Source organism: Trachymyrmex cornetzi, unplaced genomic scaffold (genome assembly GCF_001594075.2).
Source record: "Trachymyrmex cornetzi isolate Tcor2-1 unplaced genomic scaffold, Tcor1.1 scaffold723, whole genome shotgun sequence".
Lineage (NCBI taxonomy): Eukaryota > Metazoa > Arthropoda > Insecta > Hymenoptera > Formicidae > Trachymyrmex > Trachymyrmex cornetzi.
The window spans coordinates 98,677-123,985 of NW_017300052.1; the positions used below are offsets into that span (position 1 = coordinate 98,677).

At 33.3% G+C, this 25,309-nt stretch overlaps 1 protein-coding gene across 4 annotated transcripts in view; it reads right to left on the reverse strand.

The window, feature by feature from the left end:
• LOC108767727 (skp1-protein-hydroxyproline N-acetylglucosaminyltransferase-like) overlaps positions 1 to 25,309 on the reverse strand; it is a 185,348-nt gene that overhangs the window by 80,766 nt on the left and 79,273 nt on the right. Inside the window, exon 1 of one of the 4 annotated variants that reach the window (XM_018517731.1) lies at positions 14,176 to 15,045. The exons of the other annotated variants lie outside the window; for them this stretch is intronic. The gene's annotated coding sequence lies outside the window, so the exon portion shown is untranslated. Of the gene's footprint in view, positions 1 to 14,175; positions 15,046 to 25,309 lie in introns of those variants that run through there. 4 annotated transcript variants of the gene reach the window in all.

Below are 25,309 nucleotides of genomic sequence, written 5' to 3' on the forward strand. Positions count from 1 at the left end.
GTTCATTAATTTCAATACACACGTTCATCACATTTAAGACTACTGTAATTTAGTTTTTATTTACATCATTCATTACATTTAATTTCGTGCATAACCACACGATTCCTTAACATGTTAATTAAAATTCATTGAAAAATTTCTAACAGTGCATGTTAATTAACAGAAAAATAATTATACTTTGCAAGATTAAATATATCTTTCGTGCGTCTTTTTTAATTTTTAATTTAATTTAATTTTAGCATATAAATAATCAAATAAAATATTATAATAAATAAATTTATTTGAATTCGAAATTTTTTTATTTTTATAAATACATCTATTTAGCTATCTTTAGTCCCTCAATAATAAATACATTCACGCTTTGTAGAATAAATGCAATTTGTTTCAATTATTTTTTGCTCTATATATACTTACGCGCTGATAAAATACTTTGTTCCGAAAATACATAAATTTGATTTTATTACGAAGTTGACATTAAAAAGCGCGAAAAACGAAATTCTCGGCATTGTGTTATCCGTTGTGAGCTACACGTATAACGAAGCGGTATGACACTCGTTTGTTACACTCTCTCATATTAGCTGCGCGAATCAGGGAGATGATTCACATGACTACACGTTTTCTGTTGATGGTTTCGAATAGTTAAAAAATCAACGAGAGATCAGAAAGAATAAAAAAATAAACAAAAAAAAATGTAAATTGGCATATATGAACGTTTCATTCTGTATATGTAGATAATAATGATATAAAAACATCAAAAAAAAAAAAGAAACAGCAATAAATACACTTATTCAACATATGTGATGAATACAAACAATAAAAAAATTTCCAGAAGAAAAAATTCCAGGTAGTAATAAAAAATAAAATCTGTCATTTAAGTAAACACATATGATAATTAATATACACGATTATTATCGAAATAAAATTTTTACTAACATTTTAATTATTTATTATGTATTTTTAATCATTGAACGTTAAAATGATTTAAATAAAATTAAAAAATAACTTAAACGATAATACATAAATTAATTTAGGGCATTTAGGAATCCGCGCTGTAGTCGGTGCGCTTAAATTACTGGACGAACCTCAGTATACTCGTACTTGAATGTATTTAACATTATTGAGTACAAGTATGTTTCGGCTAAATTCTAGCCTTCTTCAGCTTGACATCGTTGACACTAGAAACGTCTACACACATGGAAAACCTTTGGTTATCTCCTAGTTATTATCCATGACCAATTAATACACTGGATGGTCTAAATTAATTTATGTATTATCGTTTAAGTTATTTTATTAGAAGGAATCTTATTATGGTGGTTATAATTTAAAAATAAAAAAATTACTTAAAATAAACTCAAGTATTATTAGTAATTAATTATGCTATTACGAATATTAATAATTTTCTTTGACACTTCTTTCTCTTTTCGCATATTATGTGCAAGAAACACCTTATTAGGTGTTATAAAGACCGTAAAATTTTACACTGCGTAAAATGTAAAAAGTTATTGTAAATAAAGTGTGAGAAAAAAAAAGAAAAGTAACTCGCAGAATTCGATTTATCCGAATTCCTTTTTCCTTTGACTTTTTGATTCGAAGGTCCAATGGAAATGTTATTGTAGTTTCTAGTGGTTTTTAACATTCTCCCGAACCCGTATTGCATTCAGAGCAGAAGCAATGGTCTGTGGCAAATGCGAAACTCGTGGTTGCACGTACATCGGTGATTAGGTTAACGCAAACTCGACTCTTTTTTTTTACGGTACATACGCAGAATTGTTTGGAAAAACTGCCATCACACTCGTAAAGTCATTTTTTTTACTACGAACTCTGATATCTGCAGTTCTCTTAAAATATTCAAGGTCTTTAACCAACACAATCGATATTAGAAATACTTTCAATAAATATTACAAAAACTATAGCATTGCGACAATATAATACAGCAGTATAAATTTAAATGTTGCTTTTGAGAAAATATTCCAGTCATTGGTTTTGTTAACCGTTAAACCTATCTAAAGAATTATATTAAAGTTCAATATACAAAAAATCAACATTATATGATGCAATTTACAATTATCTTAATCATTATTAATTATATGACATAGTAAGATAAGTCACTGCGTTGATAGAAAAGTAACATATCTCAAAATTAGTAACTGTTAAAAAATTAGTAAATTTATTAAATTTTGAATTGATGCAACGTTTTAGTTAGAATAGTGAATATGCCATACAATTTCTATAACTTCACTTTCAATCTATATTATATTTTTAATTATAATGTATTCTTTAAAATCATAAGTTTCACAATTTTAGAGCACTGTAACGTTAGTGTAAAATACATCTCTTATTAGAATAATGATACTTTTCTATATAAGTAAATAAGCTACAAATGTCACTTTTCTATAAAATATATTAATCTTCAGGATCGAGTTTCTTTCATTATCTAAAAAATGTTAATTTTTTACTCCTATTACTTTTCCATCAACGCAGCACAAATCGGCATATCTATGCATGTTTATTTGATATCTTGCAACGCAAAGCGAAGTCACAAAAAGGATATGCAACCATGCAGAATTTGATAAATTAAAGACGATACAGACATGATAAAAAACCTACATAAAAAATGATACGTAATATCGTCAATTAACAACTCGAGTATAAAATTTCACAAATATATTGTACTCATACTGGAAAGAGAATTAATAAAATATTTACGGACAATTACATATAAATGGTAATACCTATAACCATTTATATAGCTAACGCAATATTAAAGATACAAGCATACTGTGAATTGCGGTCACATAGAATTCGTTTTTACTCTCTACTCTTTCTATTCCCATCATTCGTAAAAACGACTTGGATATTTTTGCAATAAGCCTCAAATACACGTATCGGTTATCCACTTTCGTACAATTTTGTCCTACTTCGCGCGACCTACAAAAGTTCATTGTAGCAACTTTAATCATAAACCGTCGTGGAAATTTCGTCTCACCGCTACGTCTCATAATGAATTTCTGTGCAACATTCTGTCGCGAAAGAGAAAGCGTAGTACAGAATTCGTAACCACGGCGAAGCCGCTCAAACCTCGACTCGAGCAACGTTAGCGTTTTCGCGTAAGAAACGCTTGCGCGTGTAATCAAACACCAGCACAGGAAATACGTGATATGTTCGCAATAACTGTCGATAACTGCAACATTTGATACAAAAACCGATTTTATAACCGCTCATATTTCGATTAACTTTGTACAAATCTACCGGAAAGATGCGTATGTATATAACGTTACTGAAAATAGATTGGATTTTGAAATAGTTCATATCTTGTTCAATTCGTTTTTCTGTCAATCGTCTATCAATAATACGATATACATCACATATTTTCATTATTATGTGCAAAATCCGAATGAACAAAAAAATAACATTTCAAGCTTATACAAAAATAGACAGAGACATATGTTATAGAATACATTGCCATGTTTATGTTTGGAAAAAGGTCAATCTCATTAAAAAAATGTGGAAAACATTGAGCGGATTTTCCATGGTGGATTTGTTGGTAGGAAATTCTCTGTTAAACCGGCAGCAGCGCTACCGCGAATTGTGTTTTCGCGAATGAGAATTAAAGTTGAGGGTGGTGGAGCGAAATTAGTAACTACGGCTTCGCCTTCCGACACGAAACGACGTAATGAGCGCTTTCGCGTGGGAAACAAAGGGCGAGAGAGTAACGTGGCTTCGGTTTCGAGAAGGGAAAAACCAGACCGCCGCGAACGAAGCGAGATAGAGGGTAAGGGGAAAAAAACGGGGAAAACTCCAAAAAAAAAAGAAAAAAAAACTCGTCGCACTCCGCAATCTCTTCTCGAACGCTTCTTCGTCGCGGCGACGTAAGCACTTTCGCGTGGGAAGAGAAGTGGTTTGCTCGCGTACGTAGCCAGACATCGGCAGCGGCATTCGCGTGCTCACAGATGCACTGTAAGCCGCGCGCCGTTGCTTGTCGCAGTGGTAGGCACCGTTGCATTTTTCAGCACGCCTCAGCACTTTCCACACTTCGCTCTGATCTTCGCCAAAATCTTTACTGTACGGAAACATGAGTCTTTATGTGTCGTATTCATTGTTATATGCCTGTGATAGGTATGTGGAATAGCTAAGTAATTGCAATGAGTTTATAATTGCAACAAATAATTGTGTTAATGTATTATTATCATGTATTATATATTGTTATGAAATTATGGAACTAATTATAATTATAGATAATAAATTTTGAATAATGTCAATAGATAAAGATATAAGTAAAAAGGCTTGTCTTATGTTAATGTTAATGTTAATGTTAATATATATTTTAATGTCACATGATTTACGTCCACATGTTTCGTAAGTCTAAAATTTAAACGTAGTATACATTGGACATTCCTTGATTTTAGTATCTGTGGCCTCGTTAGAAAGAATTGAGAGACATCTCTCTTCAACTCAATACATTAGAAAGAGAGAAAGAGAGACAGAAAGAGCAATACGTTTCAAGCTAGCTCACTCTTTCTAAACCGACAGCAAGAACTTTATAGGAAATCTGTTCTTATTATGTCTATGGTTTAAAAAATTTCAATTGTCTCTTATTATAACTGAATTAAGTATGTACTAATGCCAGCTCAAATTGGAAAATATTTTTGAAAATAATTCAACTTTAGATGTATTTTTAAGCGACAATACAAAGAAATATAGGGCATATAAGAGTCAACGTAATTACATATAAAATGCAAGAACTATAATATATATAAAATATAAATTGTATAAAATCTATTAATAACACATTATGAAACACATTATATGTTTCGGCTCTTGAATTGAGCCATCCTCAGATAAAAAACAAAATTATAACCTTATAATTCATTTCTATCGTCATAAACAAATCGTGATTCGATGAAAGTTATCCAAATTGTTTAGCGATATTGATGAATGTCTCTCACGGAGACCATGAATTGCTTACAAACAATTATAAATACATATAAATGTATTTTTAATTATTATGTTAAACACAAATAGTTTGCCACATCTGCTTGCAAATCATTATTAAATTCTTTTCTCGGTATTCTTAAATGGTATTGTATATTCGAAAGCTATTGAAATACCTTTATACACCTTTATAAATCTTGCATTTCGAATATACCGAGATAAGAATTTAATAAAAATTTACAAGCAGCACAAATATTTTCCGAATACTGTTGCCGAAATATCATTGGGACATAAAAGAGTCTATAGCCGATCTATAAATTATTTGTAGTGTATAGGCATATAAATATAGAGGCGTCGCGTCGTTGCGCCCTGCGCACCTCAAAGATTCTCGTTGAAAAGACGCGGCAGATGTCTCACTTTATGTGCGATAAAAACACTTATGTGCTTGAATTCCGCCCACGATGTTGTTTACGAGAATACGTAGCCGCATTGTGTTACGTTCTGGCGATGCTATTGTTGGCACCATGTTGTACGCTCATAATAATTATCGAACGCGAACCACGATAGACAGTTTTTGCAATACCACGTGTCGGATACGGTAAACGAAGTCACGTGCAATAAATGGCAAATATAAATCCAAAAGGGGAGCTGCAACTATTAATTAACCCCCATCCGATGCAGAGTTTCATCATTTACCATATGTGTATGCAAGTTATAATATCATAAAAGATATTTCTTGCTGAATACCACATTTAGGAATGCACAAAATTTATATTATTTTACATATATACAGTTACTGATATTGTATTAGCGTATTTATATTCATTTATTTATTTAGACACGTTTCTTGTTAATCTCCGATAACGAATAAACATAGCATGACGTAATAATAAAGATAAATAATGAGAAGAGAAACAAACTTGATCTTCTATCCAGGCGAGCGTTTCGCGGTACGTATCTCGTTACAGCGATAGCGAACTAAAAATCCAACGTAATATGTCGAAGGTAATACATGTATATTTCTGTATTATGATTGCATGATGTGTAGTTTGATAAACCATACGGAGAACAATCTTGTTCAAAACGTTTACACAGATAATCGGCCGGAGACATTTGTGTCTCGTTGGTAGTTCCGCTATCGCGGTCGTTATAATAAGAAATAAAAATGATTTATCGTTACATAAAATCAAGCAAAATAGATATCCACTTTAATATATATATATATATATATTATATATAGATCAACGTAAAGTTTAAAATACAATTATAATTTAAATTGTCATTTTTTAATTCTATCTATTACATATGATCGTACTTGAATCTTTTGAAGTTAACTAATACGATTAATAATGAAATGAGAGTAAAAGACTTATCCTTTAAAAAAAACAAACTCGTTATATGATTCTTATAAACCAGTCTTTCAATTAACTGTTCGTTTCTATACGTCGAAAATAATTTCCGCGACGTTCGACATACATATTTGCAACGAGCGCTGATAGGGGTCGTGTAAAAGCGCAAAACCAACATGGCGAACACGAGCGCTGGACGAGCGAATGCGTTGTAATCAACTAGCGACGTAGTAGATTGGCTGTCTCGCAAAAATTGCGGCTATCCGAAATTCCGAGATTAAACCAGGAACGGCTGAAAAACTGTCGAAATCGCGAAAATACAGAATGCGTCGCCGGACGGTGCCGCGGATTATTTCCAATCAAAACGAATCGTTTTAAATCCCGAATAAACCAATCGCGTGTCCACGCGTTCTATCCGATGTCCGAAAATGAAGACATCAATCGCGGTTTGCGTCCGGCAAAACTAATTAACTAATTCCTCACCGTCGCTCGTCTCTTATCGCCTCGAATGAGATCTAAATTGAGTTTTTGCCATTTAATGGTGACTTGCATTGGTAAGGATTCAGTTTTCTTGGAAAATGTCATTAAACTTCAGTTACGTGCGGTGTACTGAGAAACCATAAGCTTGCTATTGCGATTTGAAATTAAATTCATCCTCTAAAAGATGATTAACTTAAATTATTCTACTCGCCTATATATTCCGATTATTAAAATCATCAATTTTTAACGAGATTTTTAATTATTTAATTGATTGTAAGAGTAAAAAAAAATTGAAGATATCTTTGTCCAAGATAATCCAGGATTCAAAACATATTTAAATAAATATTTAATCATAGAAATTTTCTTGCAATAGCTTACAAGATATATTATAAAGAACCAGACAATATCACAAGCACGCGTTCAAACATATTATATACTTTACAAACATATATTTTCGAATGATAATAAATTAATAAGTACCTAGTTTCTTCTCTATTGTTCTGCAAAGATATTTAATAAATAAATAGTTATTTGTTTGCTATACGTAAAATTCCTAATGTTCTAACGGCTTGTATGTATATACCTATCCTTTATGATCTCAAAACCTTAATACTTTTTTTTCAATTTTGTCTTATTTCGTTAGTTTAACTTACGCGCGTATACACAATTACATGCGCGATTGGCAAGCATACAGAAATTAGTTTTTAAATAGCGCTCTTGTTTTTTCAAGTGCAAAGATAAATATAGTGCGTACAGATGCTACCAACGTAAATGTTATACAATCGTGTTCTCTTCAAGGTGCGTTTTATTTGCATTTTGTAACGATCAAACCAATTGCGTCGCACAACCCGCTTGATTTCCCATATGCGAGTGCTTCGCAAATCTTCGATTCAATCGTTTTATACTTTAAAACTGGATTCCTGCCAAAGGCGTATGCATCCCGCAACGTTTTACGAGTCACATTACATTTGCGTGTAAATAACACTTTAACGTCTCTCTATACGAGAACACGCGTGTGGAACTATGAAACAAAAGAGAGCACGTGCTAAAGCACAACTATGAAATAATAAGTTATAAAAATAGGTTATTCTATACATAATTCTGACGTAATTAAATCCCATTTGCATTATTTTTCTATAAATTACTATGTTCATTATTATAACAATTATCTTTCTTTTAATCTTTCTCGCGTAACAAATCTCCTATAGACATGCATATCATGTTAAATGGACACATGAGAAAATATCTCATTATTATCGACTATAATTGTTCAGATTATTTATAACTTATAAATAACTTTAACAAACTATTAACATATAATCTCATAATTGTGGTGTTTTATATGTATATTATATAACTACAAAATATTTAAATTACAATTTTTTTTAACGAAATTTCGTACGTATTAATGATTGATTTATTTTACTGTGAAAAATTTAGCAAAAATTCACACTCACTATATTTGAATGCGTCAAATTGTTTTCTAGGACATGAGATTATATTAGTTATATAATTATAAAAGATTATTTATTCAACGCACCCAATTAATCTTCAGCAATTTGCAAACTAAAATAACTGTATTTCGCCTCAAGAGATTTTGCCTCAAACTGTAAAACATTTATAGAATTTCAGAGCCTTATTTCAGTTTGTATGTATAACGATGATTGATATGGTAAGAAATAACAATCCCAAAAACAAATATTCGTAGAACTGAAATAAACTCTTACATTTATTCTCGTTTCACGGATTAATTTTATCATATACTGAATAGAAATTATGAAACTTTAAATATATATAAAAACTTTAGTATTATTTACTTATAACTGAAATTTCAGATTTAAAACTTTCATGATTCAATTTATTTCATATAGTATAAACAAAAGTACATAAGCGGAAACGAAGTTTTTATCATCAAGCATTCGATTTAAGTATATATGACTTTTAAATTGACCTGTCCTTGCAGCATCGATCTAATTATGTCGTTTATCACTGTCGTAATAAAATACACCTATCTTCTTACTTATATAGCACTGATCTAACAATATCACATGAACTATTGCAATAACGAATTGATACTTACTATACGTTACTATTATGTGCTAGTTATATTATATATAATATGTAAATTCAAACAAAAACTGAAAATTGGAAAACGCATTCCAGTAAAATATATGTATATTTCGATTGTATAGCAATAAAATGTATGCATACATGTAATATATCACATCACTAGCAATATATCAAAAGAATTTGAGATAAAAAAACATTTTATCGTCGTAAAATTTTGAAGACGTCTATATAAGAGCGATGAATACGGATCACTTTTCACGATCCTGTAACCAGGCCGCGGTCTAAACTTTGCGTTAACAAGACGACGGTGGTGATGGGATAGTTTCGCGACTTTATGTTACGTAAACTTATTCTGGGTTTTCTTTCGGAGAGGTCGGTAAATTCGAGCGCCTAATTATAGAGGTGCCAGAGAGAACGCCTTTAACGCCTCCACCACCCGCTTGCTTCTTCCCAAGAGAAACTCCGGCGGTGCAGTGGTGTGAAGGGCGCTGAAGGAGGCACTTGGCTCACCACGAACTAAGAAGTTTCAATTTCCGAACATAGTCGCGATACGATGGTGTTATTAATGCAATTAAGCAGGATTTCCTTCATACGATATGGCCTTATAGTGTGTGACATATGACTACACCGATAGAGAGTAATCAACCATTGTCATGTCTCTAATGTTGGAAAGTATCAGTATTAAGACTTTAAGGAAATTCTAACGTTAATCATTAAAATCATTTTTTAAATCTTGCATTTTAATCAATTCAAATTCAATTCGTATTGAATTAATTATAACAAAGTTTAAACATTATTTGCATTTTAAACGAAAAATTAAAAAATTTAGAAATAATGTAAAAACTGACATACATTTATATGCGTTTTAAAAAGAAATTTTATTTATTTAGATATTTTGTTTTATGGCATTTTTCAATGTTTTTTTCATTAAATGCATAAAAGTAAATGAGAATTCTAGATAATAAAAAAATATGTGCTCAAATAAACTTCAGCGCAAATCATAAAAGAATGTTTGGACATTATAGCTATGTATATCGTACAGTTTGGAAGCCACATGTACAATAATGCTAGTTTATTTTCCTTTTGTATACGTCAATGATTAGAGCATAAATGCGATTCTGTCCTCTATTTCCGCGCGTTTGCATTTATCTACTCTTCCACGTCTCTGCTCACTGTAATTTCAATATCGTTTACTACTATCATCTATCTGTCTTATTATTATTACGCATAATATCAAACAGAGATGTACGAAGTACAATTCTTTCACGCATCGGCTAAGCAATAAAAATAAATTACATTTTACCAATAATAGACGTAATTTACATGTGTAGACTAATAATTAATCACTGTGACGTACGATTTTGAATATATATATGCGTGCACGCGTGCATTGCGTACTTTTAGTTGTTTACAAGTTGCTTGTAAATTATAATAAGCACACTAAATTGTAAAAATGTTTCATTAGTAATCATATATTCCGCTTAAAAACTTTTTGACGCTTTTATTTTGTGAATTAATTGGTCTAATTTCCCAAAAATATTTCATATTTTTTCAAAAATATTTATCAAAAAATATTTTTTTTATAAATTAAACCCATATATGTTCCATTATCATATTTTACTTTTATAATTTTATAATTGTAATTGCCGAACTACCTACAGAATAAATGCAACAGTGTTGCAGAGGTAATAATTTATAATGCTAAACATGTTTCCAATTTGTTCGTATCTCGTAGTACGTTGATCTAATTATTATTTTATAACATCAATATTATAGCAGCCAGAAGAACATCTTGTTCTTAATAATTTTCTAATGCAAACAGACAGAAAGAAACAAAAAAAAAGACTGAAAAAGATGGAAAAAAAGTAGTAACTTCATAGAATTAATCTCACAGTGAAGAATTGATTAACTTTTTACTGTATAAAAATAATTGTACTCATGTGCTATACGCATCAGTTATCTACCATTACATTCTCTATCAGTATGAAATTATTGTGTATTGTAATATATGCATACGAGTAATATATGCATAAGTAGTTTAAGCCTTAGTATTTAGTATAAATGCATTCTTCTATGTCGAAGCAATTAGTTCGATTTGCAAACTAACAATCATTTTTTTATTCAAAGCAAAAACTCAGATTCTTGCAAAGGTTCTGCAAAAAGGAGCCGAGACACGTTGGAAACAAGGACGACACCACTTGTTTTGGCGCCATTTCGCTAATACCGTCGAGCCCGTACTCACCTCTTCGAGTTCGTGCTCAGTCTACAAAGTGGGAAAATAGTAGCTTTGACGGGGCTCTTTCAAGCTGAGCTCGTCCTATGCGGACCTGCTCTCAATTCGCACCGCAAACGCGAGAACGAGCGCGAGAACTTCCGCGAACGACAATTCGGTCTTCCACTTCGCCGTGTCGTTTCTCACTATCGAAAGAAGGTGTCGAGCAGCGAGCTATGCACAGACAATACCGGTGAGCGTGGTGACTGCCACAACTTTGGCACAAGCATCACGTGCCGCGATAAAGCAACGTGCCCGGTCGAGACGCAAGGTCGGTCGACCTACAATGCAATAGAGGTCTTTTTTGGAAGACTCAACACGTCGAATCGCATCTCGTGGATTTAACCCTATCTGGTACGTGTAATGACTATATACGCGACGCTAAGTGCTCGTTATAACACATTTATCGGCTATATTCTGAAGATATTGGGAAAATTTCACATAAATTTTCAATATCTATTTGAAGTTAATTCTTACATCAACAAAATTTTCATTATTGAAATACAAGTAACATTTGAGTTGAAGTAAATGTTGTATTAAAATCAGAACTATTCTATATAAATATATAAAATTTATTAGAATATTGCAAGGGGTCAACCACCTCATGTGTTATCACTTATTGCACATACAAAATTGCCAAGTGTATTGCTGATGTATCGCTATGTACCGCTATATGTATTTCTATGTATTGCTGTGTATTGCCAGCATAGACAATGCTAGCAATATGCTAACAATACATTACCAATATTTGACAATATTGTGTGCTCATATAACAGACATCAATGATAATACATGAGGTGGTTTGACCTCGGAATATTGTTTATTTCTGAGAAAAGAAACCTAAATATATATAATTCAGTTATCAAAAGTTGCTATTTAATTATCTACATAATGTCAAATAATAAAGATTTATGAATATAATTGACTTCCTATTAAACAAAAAAGCTCATCGACTTCTATTACGTGCTGCGACTATAGTCAGTAGATATATACAATTCAGCGTAACATATATACCGTCTATAACCGGTGACTAAGGATCTCACTATGAAACTTTGAGTATTGCGATTATCTTGGACTGCTTAATATTTTATTAATAGTCTGTTGTAGCTCCTAACGATGAGTAACAACACAACAAAAGTTTTCATATTTGCTATATTTCTTAAACTTTCGAAATACGATTTTAAGAATTATAAAAATCATAAATTAAAACGAAATAACGTTCTTAATAATACATTTTCGTTTTTTATATATTAATAAAGCAACAGATTTTCATTGCAAAACGTGTTCACTTTAATTTCCGTTCTACGAACGTTTCCACAAAATTAACTGATGTTTCATTGATTACCACACGCCGGCCTTTATAGAGATTGAATTAGAAAGAAACAGAGAATCAGTTAACCGTCAGATATCTTTATGAACTAATATTTATGGGACTACACAGCAGCTAGATTACCGAAATGTAAATTATGCCAGTTTCGAAACAAACGGCTTATAGATGCGTGTTCATCACCGATGCCCGGCGTGCCTGATTCATGAATGCGTCGCATTCATAATTCTAACATTGTCGATGTGTACCGCGCGTGACGAGGTCTAATGTAGCGTATAACGAAGCGAACGATCCAGCGACGCAATCGATACGACTTTGAGTAACAGCTAACTCGTCGAACGCTCGTATCAAGTAGAGAAGGTCAACGTCGACGTTTGCACGAACAATTGCGCGACGTTTACTATTAATAAGTATTATATAAAGGAAGAAAAGAATGTACGCGACGTTTCGACAGAATGAGGGCCTTTGCAAACAACTTAAAGACTTGAAATAATAGTAACACGTGCGAAACGCGCGCGCTGCCTTTTCCACACACTTCGCGAGCTCAAGGACACCGTACGCTAATAATCAATAGGTCAGCTCGCCGTTCATTCGTTCAATTTCAATATAAATTGTCGTATTCCGATAAAGTTGCAAAATATTTCCGCGGGAAGGTGACACCCCGTGTAAACAAAGATATTCGCATACAATCAGCGATTTGTAATCGAGAATTCTAATTTCGTTTCCTCGTTTATTACATCAAACTTTCCTACAATAATGTGATGCAAAACGCATCGTCGACGCCACGCAGCTCCGATAATTTTCCTGCATGCAACGCGCGACATACATTTTCATGAATGAAAAGGCGTGTGTTCGGCGAGATATCGTCGAATTTAACCGTCAACTAATTTTCTGCCAGAGAAAGCAACGGTTCGTTTAAAAAAAAAAAAAAGACTGGCTGCGATGTGAAAATTAGGAAAATGATAGCAATCGATATACACGATATCTAAACACGAAGTAACAGTGTACTGGAAAAGGTCTGGTTGTATTAATTGGAATTGTAGTTGAGAACGGATAAAAATCCGAATTTTTTTTCTGGTTGAATCGATTATAATTTTTTTAATAGTTGAAATAACCAGAATTTTGATTGATGTGATCAGAATTTTCTGGTTCGTTCATTTTCAATCACAAAATTTCTCTCAATATAACATTACATCAGTATTATAATTTCCCACTCACAATGTAAATGTAATATAATATACGTACACACACGTAACAGTTAGGTACATTGTCGAATAGGAATTTATAACATTGATATAATGTTAGTGTTACTTTAATATATGTTTAGAGGGAGTATTTTGATTTTCTTCTTCCAACCCTCAACGTTCCTGCAGATTCACAACGATTTGCAATTGATGCAAATTTGGAAATTCATGTGTAACGGAGCGAATATATGGTACGCCACTTTGAAGTCACATTAGACCGCTAGCGTAAGCTAAACGCTGTTAAATGTCACGTGTCACGTAGGAAACCGTTGGACGAACATAGGGAATGCACGATGTAAAAGCCATGTCGCACATTAATAGAACGATATGGAATGTAGGAATTCGGACACGCTGAATAACTCGGAAACGCTCGCACTTCTCCCGCTGCACATGTTTAGCCAAACAGCTGTCCGCAGTTACGCTTATCGAATCGACTGGACGACTTCAACCACGTTTACTGTAACCCCCAAAACAATATAGAATCGCTAATAGCCTACCTACCCAATAGTCATAATCCAAGGCTGTTTTTCACTGGTAATCAACGAACCTTCCCAGAGCACCGTCGCCTCCTTCGTGAATTTCTCCTTTCAGGACGAATTTCTCCTTTCGGCCCTCACTAGACGACGTATCAACGGCACATTGGCACGTTACAAATCATGTGATCACGTTTAGATGGGAATTCCAGCTGCTCTTAATCCTCCACGATGATTATCTTGCGGATCAATCGATACGTTACTCGATTACTGCTAGGATTACCGGAGCACCGTCGTGTCCTTCGCAGAGAGGATGACTGCGCAAATAGAACGATATCGCAATGACAAACCAATAGAGGATACAGTTCGTCTTCAATAATAATCTCTTCGTTGAATCGAAAACGAGTCGAACACGAAAGAAATTTGGCTAATGGATCACCCGAACAGAGCCGTGCTCTTCGTCGAACGATGATACGAAGGTACAATAACACAAGTCAGTTGTGCACAGAGAACTTTATGTACCCTCCGGCGATTCTTCTATTTATCGTGGAACGACCGAGACGTTCGAAAACAGTTGTGCTTTTCATCAAGACCTCAACGCGACGCAGGTCAATGAGTGTACTCTCTTCGCGATACCCTCGGATACTTCTCGCAGCTACGCGCGTGGACGATTTCGGAGTAATCGCGAGCACTTGTTTAGAGCGAGGGGGGGGTCAACCGGAAGAGGGGAGGGCACACTTGTCGTGAAACGCACCGGGGACTGCCTTTCGTGTTCACGTCCGTCGACGCGAACAGGTGGGCACACGCTCGACAAGTCACGTCGCGCGCGGAACACGCGAATCTTCGCGAGTCCCGTGTGATACGGAAGTAGAACAGAATACGCACGCGTCGTCGCGACGGCTTGACGTCGACTGAGGTGGCACGGGTACGGCGCCTCGCGCCTGTCCGTCCCTGCTTTGCCGCCAAAAGCGCCACTGACTCGCGCGACGCCTACACCCTCACCGGGTTGATGTTCTATTCCCCTGACGTCTCTTCCAGGCCGCGAGAGCTCCGATATCGCGTCATTCGGTGTCGCTACGACCATGAGGGTGGACGTCGCGATGCGATTCGACCAATATTGTTTATGATGATAATGAATGGAAAAGAAGTAGTTTAATATAGAGCAATATTGCATATCTCATCCTATTCTATTTTTAAAGATGCATGTAATAAATGAAAATATTCTCTTGTAGTTAACAATTGACTCAAACTTATAAGTTTTCTTTAGTAGTTTTTTGTAAATGGAACTGAGATATTTTATTGTGCGTTTAATATTTAAATTTTAATATTCAAAAAATATGTATTGTATACCAAATACAATAGACGGTTGAAAATTTTATCCACGAATGTTTACTTCTGACTTTACACTCGCGGCATATCTTCGGTTCTACAAAGCGCCTTGTTCGTATAGAAATTTAATGTAATGTGCTCGATATTTGAATTCGTTATTATTTCGTTGATACTAAAGATGACCAAAATTGTAATCGAAATGTTTATAACAATTATTGTTAATAATATACATAAATGTTACACACTATCCAATGTCGGCTTACACTGGTTTGCATTTTTTCCTTACTTTGATTTATTATAATAATTTCTAATCCCCAATTTCTAAATGACTGCGAAACTTTTTGCATTACTTTCAAATACAGTTCAAAAAATCTATAATTTTTAAATAATTCTTCATTTTATTATAAAATACATGTAAAATACTCTTAAGACGTCTTTTAAATATTTTTAAGACATCTTATACCTCATTTTTAGATTTTTGTATTCTATAGAATATTCAACTTTTATGTATATTTATTAGAGCACTCTCACTCATATATAAATATTATTTCTCTCTCACATTGTAATTATACCAATTTAATTATTTCAATAACTAATATTGCTGCCATGGCACTAATATTACTGTATTACATGATAACAAATGCATCTAAAACTTTTAATTGCGATAGTTACTTACAGATGACACGTTATCTTTCTTTATTTCATAAATAACAAATATTTTATTCCGTAATATAACAGTATAGTACGAGACTACTATGCGTTTATATGAATATGATAGTACGGTTATAAATACGGATGCGATATTCCTACAAGAGTCAGAACGATATTCGTGCTATCATCGCGAATGCAAACGAGTTACGAGAAATGAGGCGGAGTAAATGAAACCACTGAGTCGTGCGGGAAGCGACGTTAGCGTTCTCGGGATGGAAGCCGCATGCTCGCCGCTTAGCTTCGCTACCGCGTCATTCGTCGTCGTTACCGCCCAGAGGAAAAACGCTGACGCCACCAAACGTAGCAACATGTCGCGGTGAACTCCGAACAGCAAAAGGAATCCCGTGTATCCATTCTCTCAACAGTTCTCAACCACGTTTCGCGAATGGTTCGCTTGCCGGCACGGATAATTTCTGTCGCGACGAAAGAACGTCCGGTTGCTTTACGTTTTGCGGCACAACTTTGTAACGAACGTGTGCGACAGTAAATCGGACAAGAGGCCATAACAAGATATAATTGCATATAGGGCGATTGTCCGTATCCGCGAGTGTCTTAAGTTGCTGGAGATGGTTACGTGATAACTGATGTGGACCACCGAGAGAGATTACAAAGAACCGTAATTATGCGGTAGGCGGTTTTTGGTAGCGCGCACGAGGAGTGAGAGCGTTCCATTATGACGTTAGTATGCATCCGCGAATGGTCGCCACTCGGCCATTTGTCACGACTGTCGCAAGTTCGCCCAGTTTAATGCATCCGCGCCCTCGAGCCGTTCCCGCTTTCACCCGGCGTCGCCTTTGCCGCAATTTTGGAGTGGCAACGCCGTTAACAGGCGGCGTTTCCTTGGGCGCACAAAGCAACAGCAGTCGCGTTCTGAGGTTCGCGGCCGGGCTTGACTGATGCCGGGTTCCGGGTTTGGCTGCGAAAGACGTCACCGATGCCGTTCAAGCAAGAGCGATCGATTCGTCTCTTCGATGTTAATGCTTAAAATGAGAAATAGATTAGCTCAAAGTCTTAAATAATTTTTTTTTAAAGATCTATCATATTAAAAACGAATTATTAATGTTGCGTTTAAGTATATGTGTATGTATGTGTAAAAGAAATATCTTTCAGAGTTCAGTTGAATGCATTAAGGATGCATTACACGTATTTTTTTAAAAATTGGAATTTTTGAACAAAAATTATTAAAAAATTACAATTTTTTTCTATACTGTAATTGTATTTAAAAGTAACACGAAAAATTTAGCGGCCTTTTATAATTTGGAACAAAAATTATTTCAATAGAAATATATATTTTTTTAAATCCTTTAAAATAATTAGGATAATAAAAATAATTGAATGAGAAAATTTTCATTTAAACTATAAAACTGTAAAACTGTAAAATATGTATATATTTTTAAGTACAAATATTGACCTCATTGAACTGTTTCGTACATATAATATAACATTCATTTCTATAAAAAAGATATAAATTTCCAATTCCAGCAAATAGTCTTTTTGCAGAAACTATGTAACATCTGATATATTTTTAAAGTTTTTATCCCTTATAAGCATTTATTATGAAAAGTCAATTTTATTCATTTATTAACTCAAAGATTAATTTGTAATGCATTTAATCTATAACATGACATTGATAAAGACTCGTAAAACAATCACAGTTTGCGCACAAAACTTATTCAGTATTGCAAATTTGTGTAAATGGATTAATGCCTCACTAGATTAGCATTCCTAAATTATTGGCGATAACAGTATATCAATGACTTACTATTATCGGCGGCTATTAAAGTGGTAACAACAAATAACCGTTATTCTATATTGATAATCTATTGTTCGCTTCGTGTTGATTTTTCTTACAAGCATACAAACAAGTCATTCTCTTCGAGAAGAAGAAAATATGCAAACGTTTTCAATAGGAACGACTCTTGAATTTGTGCGTGACTGGACTAACTGATGCTTACGTCGGTTAGATCATAAAAATGTACGAAGAATGGGAATTATGATGATTAATACGCATACGTTTGCATCTTCTTCGCGAACATAGATTTTATAACTTGCAAATCATAGAATCAAAGACATTGAAATTATTCACTTTTGCCAAGAGTATCTTGCGTAACTACGTTTTAAATTTCTGAGTAAGACATTTCCGAATTATTACAAAATTTTTTTTTCTTTATTACACGGTACTCACATTAATTTTACACACATAATTTTAAAATTATTTAAATCATCTGCAGTTTGTAATAATAAGCGAGGAAACAAAAAGTTAATGAAATTGTGTGCCTATTCTCGTTTATAATTTATTTATAAATTGAATTACTAATTTTCAAATTATAAAAAAGTTAGCAAAATTAGAACCAATAAATTCTTGTATTCTTTTTAAAGACAGTATACTATAAAATGTACGTGGCGATGATATAGCACACACTTGTGTAAAGTTTGGAAAATGAGTCAAGCTTATCGTGAATCCACGTGGTGCACATCTTTGCTGTGCACAGTTGTGATAAATGACAGCTTGATATTGATATTCGTAGTTGCGCAAAGCAGCTTAAATCGTGTCGATCTGTTTATTAATGAAACATCTAAAAAATCGATCTGTAGAGGAATTAAGTAAACTGCACTTCTCTTATGGAAAAATCTATTGGATTTATGAAAAAGCGATTGAAAGTAATTGGAAAACCATTCGTATTTAATATTATACACTATTCGTTCCAGTAGTTTTTCCGCTAATCTAATATAGTATTTTTCCATAAAAGTTATCATGCTTGTTCACTACATTATCCAAAAAACGAACTACAAAAAAGAGTGAAAAAACTTCATTAATAATTTATGATCTTAAAGGCTTGAATAACAATATTGCTTCATGTGATTTTCATGTTGTCTATTATTAAAAATCTTTTGTACTTAAGAGATATATAACGTATGAATTAACATAATATATTGTTACTACCGAGAATTAATTATTTTATTTAAATAATAATATAATAATAATCACGTTCCATATTTTATTTCTCACATACATGTTACGAGAAAAGTGACAAGAAATAACTTAATATATTTTAAAACATTATCAGTGCTAACAGAATTTTTAGAAATATCAGATTAAGTATCACAATTTATACTATATTTAAAAGAGTAAAAATAGGAAAGATATAAAGAAATAACTGACAAAAACGTATGAGCAATAAAATAATGAAAGCATTATTTTCATTTGTTCTATAATTGTGCGCATTCTCATTTCTAAAATTTGCTCAGTAGTAATCAATAACACGTTTTAAGTTGCCATTTCATATTTAGATATACCTATCTTTTTCAAGAAAAGTAAGTAGGTAATTTTATAACACTTTTTACATTTTTCATCAATTTATCTATTTTCTAAATATAGAAGATAATACAATAACATTTACAAACGCATCGTGTCATAAAAGTTTAGTGAAATAACACTTTTGATGGTTACGCTACGTTATTTATGGTTTATGAAAGGGTGAGAATGCATGGCACAGTCCAACTTGAAAAACCGACTGTTGCATACGAGACTAAATAATAACAACGTTAGTTGAGGTATTATTTATGACTCACCGAACTCTCTCGCGAATAAACGCCGCGTAAGCCAGTGGAAAACTGGAGTTTCGAATGCGTAACCAAGCGAAGCGATATTTTCTCAAGTATCGATTTTATGAGCACATACATATACATATTACTAGTATAATTTAGCTGATCACGCTTTATCCGCCATGCAAACCTTTTAAATCTCTAAGAATGTGCCGTTGACGGCAAAGTTGCCGCCTCGAGAGTGAAACTTTTTAGAACTTTATAGCGAGGAGCGGAGATTAGCCCTCGGGAGTTTTAGTTTCCGCTCTGACAATGAGTAGAATTCAGAAAGGTCTCATTGCGGCTAAAAAAAGATCGATCGCTCGTTTAGGTCTTGCCCGTTCAATGAACTGTAAAGATCAAGTAAAAAAAGTCGCATCAAAAGAAACCGTAAAACATCGGTTAAAACATAAATCAAATATTTCTTATACACAGATCTAAATGATGAAAATGAAAAGATCATCGCTACATGAAAAATAATTTATATTATATGTATTATATAGATAATTTTTATTGCTTATCTATCGTTATTACTTTTGAATGTTTTTTAAACGTTTCTTTTCTAAGTTTAAATATTGCAACGTATCGATTAGTATTTTTAAAAGCAAGCAATTAAATATTTTATAATAAATATAAACTTTATTTAATACATTATACTCATATTATAATGTATTATAATTTAATATTTTATAATCGCTTGTACATAATTATCCAACTGAATCATAATTTATACCGTATATTGTTCTCTGACTTCAAAAGTGACATAACTTAAAAAACAAAATTTTTGGAAAAGGGGAAATATTATTTTCCACCTAATAGAAAATTATTGACTATCAAGTTATGTCAGCAAGAGAATACTGTTATAAACATAATCAAATGCCATTTTTGTCACTTTTATTTGACAACTCTTAAGGAAATTACTCTTTTTAAGTTATGATAATTTTAATATCCTATAAACTATAACAAATTCGAAATAATTTATCAAAAGTAACATAACTCGAAATATCAATAATTACATTTATCTCGATTAGCTAAAATGATAAAATTCAAAATAAAATAATTTTTTCTTCAAATTTCGATTACCCAATTTCTTAACTCTAAATGTTCTCTGCGGAACTCTCCTTTTTATTTACAAAAATGACACAACTTAAAATGTGTCACTTTTGTAGATGTTATGATCTCTTTGAAATTCTTAAGCACAATACAAGTGCTATTTAGCTGATGGTTTGTAAAGTTATAAGTTAGTTAAACTCTTTTAATGACTGATAAAGTAATTTTTACCATTAATTCATTTACGGTAATAACTCAAAAATCATATCTCTTGAGTTGTGTAATTTTTGAATTAAGAGAATGATATTGTGTCACGGCATGTTAATTCTCAAATTCACCTCCATTTCATTGGTCTGATTTCCTTTAGTCTGAGTCGCTTTTGGAACTCTCAAAGAGTGTTTGCACAATAAAAGCATGCGGTTCTATAGTGGTATTAATCTTTAATTGCATTGTCATGTAGGTGTATTACTACTCGAGTAGTAATAATGCCCACCAGAGCACGGACTCGTGTTTCGCATTCTAATTGGATTCTCTAGAAAGCTTACGAATTCTCGTTTAGCGTCCGCTTCATTACTTCGCCGTTATTAATATTTACTTTACTTCTGTTTGCTATCGTTTTGTCGCGACGGTTGTAAGAAAGCGTCCTTTGTACTTAGTTTCAAACCGTTTTTAGTAAGACGCCGCTAGTTCGAACGCTCGCCGGCAATTACGTTAATAATGCAATCTCATTTACGTCAGTCGGGAATTACATCTAAAATAGCTAGTGTAGAACATGGCTTAAATGCGAGAATAAGCAGATTAACCAGCAGCCCTTCGTACGTCTTACATCCCATCAGACAGTTGATTTGTCTGCTGGTGTAGATAGAATCGTGATTATTGTAATTTTAATGAATGATTTCTATAATGGTACGTCGCAATTAATGCGCAAACTAAAGTCAAAGTAATACATTTATCAAGGATATAAAACGTCTATAAACGTCCCCAAACTTTTCAAATCTATTTCAATTAATGTAAAAAGTTAAAGAATTTTCTTAATTATATTAGTGCATGAATTCATTGTAAAGATAATCGTTATATAACTTTAATGTATTTCTGATAAATGAGGCATTTATTAATATGTTTGATAATAGAGTGAAAAAATAAATTACGTCTGTTCAAACTTATTATAAGAAAAATTTTATATAGAGGGTACAAATTCTCGTAGGTATACCTTTTCGAAAACAATTAATCGTTATTGTTTTCTTTTAACATGCAAAGTCAGGTTACGTATTAAAGAAATTAGATTTTGAGAATATAATTTATAATTATGTCTTTAAAATTGTCTTTTATATTTAGTAGTTCTAGTAAGTTAAAACTGATGCGGTGGACCAATAGCATCGAAGTTTCTGCAGAAACTTGTCGTATGGTGAAAGTCGTCCTATTCTCGATGCACTAGCTGGCTTCTGAAGCAACGACTTCGACCAGCAGTGAAGTTTGGGTTATCCTCGTAGCATTAATTAACCCGGTCGTGGCCCATGGCAAAGGAACAAAAGACTTCCTTTTCCGTCGTTGCCAGAGAGCGAAGCCGCAGTTTTTCGTTTTTTCTTGCGCGTCGTTGCACAACATTGCTGGATATACCAAGTAGAATGTAGATGGACCAACGTTGTGATTTTCTAGTAGTCTTTTAATTCTATTGTAGTAGTCTTTAATTCATTGTTCTGACCGATTCATATAATTCGGTAAAAATTATAGGAAACAAAAGGAAACGTATTCTCCAAATTTATCGTAGCGTAAACGCAAATTACGACAGATACGAAATTATTAACAAAATTTTGATTTAAGAAATTTCTCTATGAAGTTATACTTTAGTTATATAAAGAAACATTAGTGCGTTATTACGATGTGCCATGAGCATAAAACTATTACAATAAAGCAATTTGCTTTAATATAACTTTACAACTAGATGCATGATCTCCAGGTTTCTCTATAATCGCAGAATTTTTTTAGTTCTACGAACAATATACAGATCGGATTATCCAACGCTTCAACAATCCAATATAATTAGATACAACGCGATTTAATTAAATTGTCAAGATATGAAAGTATCATGTTATGTGTTCAAATTATATAGATTGAAACGTGTCATGTTATGTGTATAAATTATATAGATTGAAACGTGTCTAATAATTAATTAAATATCGTTGAGAACTTGATAAATATGACGACTATAATTATTATCAGGGATATTTAAAAAGCTTCGGGAGGAGGAACCATCATCGTGAGTGGAATCGCGTGTTCAATGCGCTTGAATGAATCTGCTTGTTTCTGCGGAGAATCAATCTCGCGGCAGCGTGTACGCGGTTGCTTGCGAACCTGCGCATATATCGATATATAGATAGCGGCATCAGGCGCTTCTAGAGCCCACTTAATATTCATAACGTCTTTCCCCCTTGGCAACTCCAAACACATTTTAATAACATTTTTTACGACGCGCTCGACCTCAACGCCTCAAAAGCGTCGCGACGGAGCGCAGCGTCAGCCTTTCCTCTCCGTTCGCGTTTTTCCACGATGGAATATTCTGTCCATCCCCTGACCTCTCCATCACGCTCGAACATCAACCCTTTCTCCAGCGCATCTATTTCTTGCGAAAGTCGGCCACGAAGCATTCAACTTGTCCGAACTCATGTTGCGAAATGAATCACAAACGTTTGCACGCTTCCGATTGTTTTCGCAACGCAATATTCTCGACGAGAGAAGACGATCATACGTGAAATATGTGAAAGAGAGCTTTCGCGCTTTATTCCCGTCTTCATACCTTTTTTGAACCTTCTTGTGCCCTAAAACTATAAAGTAACGTATCTTGTGCGACGTTTCCGAGTCAATGTCATGAATATTTCGATTTGTGAACTCTCTTTATGTATATGGATTTGCGTAAGATATTTGTGCTTTTCTCATTTTTCTCTACATTATTGTTGCAATTTTCATGAAAGTAACTGTATTAAGACAATTAATAAAATATTACTTTAAGTTATAGTTACAGACAAGAATCCTTTTACAAAATGTAACGTTTCCAGGAAAAGATGCACAATGCGACCTGAATATCATAGTTGTTTAAAGTATAATAAATCATATTTATTAATATATCACTTTTCTCTTATTATATCACTTTTCTTATTATTTCTAGTTTTTATATTTTACTTGAGTAGAAAGTTATAGTTAATATCTTCGTTTCTTATTATCATAAAAAAACATATTACGCTGCTTTTTACAAAATAATCTTATTTTATTGTATAAAAATACTTTTGTATTTAATAAGTAAAGAACTACCAAATACGGTTAAGGACTTGATATTTAATAACAATTCTATGTAAATTTTAAATATATCTTTCAGTTATATAAATTAAAGTACGCATCAATTATTATCGGAGTTGAAACATATTCGTATCTGAAGCTAAAATAATAACATCACAAATTAAATTACTCATCAATTTGATAATAAAGTTAATAAGTATTTTAAAACAAAGATCTTATTGCGGAAAATATCACACTTTTATGTATCCTTTTTTAAATTTGCTTCTAAAAAAATTACAATCTTTTCTTCTTCTTTTCTGAAAACTCTATTTAGAGCTGAATTCTCTTAAAATGACTAAAACCAAAGTTTGGGATTGTTACGTTTTACGCGGTTACTTATGACAACGAGATACGATTCATGCAATGAAGATTACGAAAACGTATTTCCAACGAACGACGCGCACACTGTCGGAACAATGTTGGATTATCATGAAGCGGAATAATCCGATCTTACGACAAGGAAGATCTTACGCGCAGCAGGATTCCACACGAGAGTCGCGCCAACCGCGTTTTTCCGACGTATACATACACGGGAGTCAGGAAGAAAGGTAAATCGGTTTTACATCTCGACTGCATGTCGACGGAGAATAATGCAGCGCCGTCGGCGTGGCGCTATAAGGAGAGAGATGAGAAATTAAGTGAACCGTGGCGGATCGCATCGCCAACGAAGACGCACTCGCTTAAGCCGCTCCCAACGCATTCGAGCGCGTGCATTCAGTATGGAAAATAATATTTGTTCACGGATATGCTATTCCGCGCGTTCACCGTCGTCCTTCCTCGAATCTTTCTGCTGAATTCTCCATACCAGAGATCGCGCTTGTCTGACTGACTCCAACGTATCAAATCGCTTCTGATTTTGCTGGCAGATCTTTACTGTGCAATCGGAATTCGGTTTGTTCATCGAAATCTCCTAGAGATTGTACTATGCATAGATCAAATTTTATTACTTCCACAAAAATGACGTCATATTCGTAAAATCGTATACGGTATGACTCTTGGCGGTTCAGATCATTCAATCTTAGAAGCAAAAATTTCACGCATGAAAGGACGGTTTTACTGAAGTAGCTAAAATACATACAGATCTGGAAATAATTTTGCTGGACCATGAAAATAATTAAGTACGATACTCAAACTGAAATATCAAAACTTTTTACAGC